This window comes from Pteropus alecto, unplaced genomic scaffold, assembly GCF_000325575.1.
Source record: "Pteropus alecto unplaced genomic scaffold, ASM32557v1 scaffold206, whole genome shotgun sequence".
In the NCBI taxonomy this organism is placed as follows: Eukaryota; Metazoa; Chordata; class Mammalia; order Chiroptera; family Pteropodidae; genus Pteropus; species Pteropus alecto.
The window spans coordinates 4,005,610-4,010,004 of NW_006438906.1; the positions used below are offsets into that span (position 1 = coordinate 4,005,610).

At 40.7% G+C, this 4,395-nt stretch overlaps 1 protein-coding gene across 7 annotated transcripts in view; it reads right to left on the bottom strand.

Moving 5' to 3' along the window:
- Positions 1-4,395, bottom strand: part of NTRK2 (neurotrophic receptor tyrosine kinase 2) — a 318,904-nt gene that overhangs the window by 141,516 nt on the left and 172,993 nt on the right. The window lies entirely within an intron of this gene.

Here is a 4,395-nt window from a genome sequence, read left to right on the forward strand (position 1 = left end):
TCTAGCCTCTCTGATTTAAATCCTTGACTCTGAGGTAACAGATCAAAAGGAAATAGGCTCTCTTTGGGGGGCTTGGGAGATTTTAAGCATAGGAGCAGTATAAAACACCAAAGGTCATTTTTCAAAAGTCTTTTCGCTCTGCCAGAAGGTTGCTGTTGACAAATCTGAGCAACACGTAAACCTCAACAATTTGTCAATTGGAATATTATTTCAAGTGCTGTTTTCTTCATTATTGATGTTCCAAATCCTGGAAGATCGATGTGGTTGGCAAGGTTGCAGGGATTCAGCCCATTTTTCTATGAACATTTTGATCTAATGAAGCTCAGCAAAGTTGGGAAGGAGAAAAGCTCTCAGCGGGGACAATAAATGTCTATATAATTTGACAGCAGCCTGTCTGTGCATGTCATGCGATGTGTCATTGTGTGTCTGTGCACGTGCTTCAGGAGACACCATGAAAAGGCAGACAGAAGAGTCAGGGGCATATCACAGAGTGTTATAAGAAATTCATATGAAGACTTGAGAAAATGTCTTATAATAAAATTAATAAAAAGTTTTAAATTGCTGGGTATGTGCAATTTGCTGAGTTTGGGGTAGATAGTTCTAATTACAGAGCTGACAAATACTAGTTATGCCTGGAAACATTTTTAGCCCATTTCTCTTTTAATACATCTCAGATTTGAAGAGGCATTTTTCTTTTGTCAGAGCTGCTCAGTAACATATCCTGCATCTATGACTTTACAGACCTTTCTAAGCCGAACTTATTTTCCTGTGATAAGAATCTATGAAGGTCATCTGGGGAAGGAATTTCCTTCTCTCGAGACCAAAAAATGCCGTTAAGGTGAGGGGGGAATTTATTGTTCTTGAAGAGCTATATTAAGCATGTGCTTTATTTTCTGTATTCTGAAGTTTCAATATCTGGGGTCTTGATGACATTGGAAGTACTGCCCTGTCTAGGGTTAGCTAGTTCCTCCTATTGATAGTAAAGAACTTTCCTGAGAGCATACCTTTTATAGATGAACCAACTAATCCATAATCTACACTCCAAACACATACACATTCCTTATCAAGCTATTGTACTCCAGGCCACTATCCACATGCCCACTTACCTCAGAACCAGGTATCAGACAACTAGGTCCTGTACCCCAGAACCTACTGAAGTTCCCCAAACCAGCCAATCCTAAACCTGCTTACCTTACCTTGCCCATTGCTTCCTGAGGAGACCACAATAAAGGCCCTTGTCCACGTTTTCCTCTCGCTCCCGCTGCCTCCTGATCAACCCAGGTGTTCCCCCATGTGCCCTACCCCCACCCCCCACCAGAATTGGCATGCCCTCTTCTCTTGGGAACTGTGAGTAGTGAACTCTCTTTTCAGTGGCAGTTGTTTCCTGGCCTATTGGCCTCACCACACCTAAACAATAACAAAACCAACATTTCAAAGCAGAAGCACCTCTGACGAACTGTAGCTGAAAGAACATTTATGAAGAAGAATTATCTCTGCTGGGTGAAACCTGTTTTTGAAGCTTTCCAGGTACCAGCAACCCTCTGCAGGGCAAACTGGCCTGGAAAATGTTTAAGTGGTTACAGTAATTTGCTATTTAGAGGAGAGAAGACCCCATCTCACTGTGCTGTTATGGGAGAGTTTATCATCCAACTCCCCCTGCCACCCTTATACACAGAACAAGCTTTAAAATAGTACACCATCAAGATTGCCCAGTAGGACACTCTCTGGTATCGCGAAATGACTATGATCAGCTGTGTCTGAAATTTGCCCCTGGGGAGTCACCAACAAATCCTGTTCTGGTCAAGCTTAATATTCCAACTTTGCCACATCTCCACTTTCTCTCTGCTCTTTAAGATCTTTCCCCTTGGAATCCATGGGGCTAGTTAAGAGACAAAGTGACAAATATCAGGCTCAAAAAGAACTGGAAAACATGGTTCCTCGTATGGATGGATGAACACGTATGGAGCAGATGGCTCAGAACTGAAAGGCTCTGTGACACTGGTACACTTCTCCTACTTTGCAATTTTACCTGTAGCCAGCCGACCTTGCTTCCAAAATAAATACCAACCAATAGATGCCTAAGATGGCCAGATCTTGAAAACGCACATGCAGAATAGAAGAAAGTATGTTTTTTCATGCCTTCTAAGTAGTTCTTGTTTGTCACCTCTATACCCAAAGAAAATACTGAACAAATTGGAGGTCCCAGGAGATCACACCTGATTTCAATCCTAGAGATGTGATACATTATCTATATTCATTTAGTTGGTAAGCTACAAACTCTGCTTTTCAATTGTCAGCACATTGTCTGAATGCAAGAAATAGAATGCAATCAAGCACAAATCACAGTGTCTGGATGTTAGTCTTGTTTTGAAAGAGAAATGGTCATAAATGAACAGCTGATTTACCAATTCAGAAATTTATTACATCTTGGCCAATGGGAGAAAGTTGACTCACACTTTTCCAGACTTGAATTTTCAGCTAACTTTGCCGTGCACAGAGCTGTAGTACAGTTGCATTTTATTTCCTTAACCTTCTTAAAAATGCATCAACAACCTAGAATTGAATGACAGTTGATGCTTCCTCATAGGATAAAAACAAGTCGACTTCAAAAGTACAGAACCATTTACTGAACTCAATTAGCAACAGTAATGCCTTTTCCGGAAAACTTCTAGGCCTCTTTCTTCAGCAAATCAGAAACCAGGATCACAGAAAATGAATAAACGGCCAACAAGGATGGAGGAGAGCTAAGCAGTTTCATCTGAATTAAACACAAGCTCATTACTTAGCCAAAGAAGGAGTGAGTAACTACTTACCAACACCTTGTCTTGATTTTACTTTCCCAAATCCAAACCATGAGAAATCTGAAAACCACAACAAAACATAAAATAAACTTCGAAAGAGAAGCGTAAACCAGAGGCATTCAGCACTGTCCTTAATAAAATAACTCAGGCTCCCTCAGAACGCTCCAGTGAGGACCAAAGCTTCCTCTCAAACAGCTAACCCTTGGATTTTTGTGTAAAGATTTAGTCCTCATCCTGAGAACATGGAGGCTCAAATCAGATAGGAAACAGCAGCCTGTCTTCAAGAAAAAAAAAACGGCCAAAATTCAAGGTTAACAACTCTGAGTAGTTTTCTTTCTTTCTCACTTTCTCTCTTCCCCCTAAAATATCACATCATCTAACAGGAAAGTTGCAGGGGCAAAAACACATAATGCATTTAACAAATACACCATGGTTCTGACCTGCAGCCCTGTGGGAAAATATGAAGAGAAAACAGATCTTTTCTGGAGCTGAGACGGGCAGTAAAAGAGGACCATGAAAGAAATCCCTTGGGATAACTGACACTTGGGCTGGGTGGGGATTCAAGAGGGAAAAGAAAGAGGGATCTTAATTCTACACAATTCCGTGACTGACTTGCTGTGTGACGGCGGGCAGCTCACAGCAGTTCTGTGCCTCTTACAATGCAAGGCTCCACTGGTACGTGTAAGGAAAGGTCTGCCAAATGTTTGGAGGTCCTCCAATGAATAGAGCCCCAGTGAAATGCCTGTTTGTTACCTGGGCCCAGCTGTTTCCCTTCTAGGTAATTTCCACTGGGTTCAAAATGAATTCTACACAGAATTCCATATCCCTAGCTTCAAGGCCAATAAAGGGAACGGAGCCTAAGCAAGTAACTATTTCTCAGCTCTTTAGATCTGTAGCGATTTTCACAGGCAGTGAGATAAAAAGCTAGGTAGAAGAAAAGCCATTTTAAATAAAGCAATGTATATAAAAATATTTGCACACTCGAAAATACCTTACAAAGTTGTTGTCATGATTACTATTTTTTCAAGTATATTTAGCCCTCCCTTTCCTAGTACCTTAGAATTTCCATTCTCTAACCTATTTTACTTCTGATTGGTATTCCTCTGAATGTTTTCTTCCAGGTTTTAGAAAACAGAATGAAGGGCTGGCTTTTATCCAATGCCAAATAAAGATTCCTTTGCACAGAAGACAGTGAACCTCATTCACAGGGTCCTTGGTCTAGCAAAGCAGGGCCGTGCCTGTGGATTTCTTAGCCACAACTGTTTGATTTCCATAGTTTTAATTAAACCATAGATTGCATTTTTTAAGACTGCTTTTTTCATCTGAGCATTTTTTTCAAAATCACATTTCTATCTTACAAAAAATCCACTGAAGGACAATGCCATAGCATCTGATGACACATTTCAGACTTTTTTTTAGGCGAGCAACCCTTGATTGACTTCACAGATTGCAAGGACCTTGTCATTTTACAATTCCTTTATTTTTTAATTTTTTTTATGCCTACAGCATCTGGTCTTCCTAGGTGGTCTCCCATCCAAGAACTAACCAGGCCCGATCCTGCTTAGCTTCTGAGATCAGACAGGATCAGGCACAT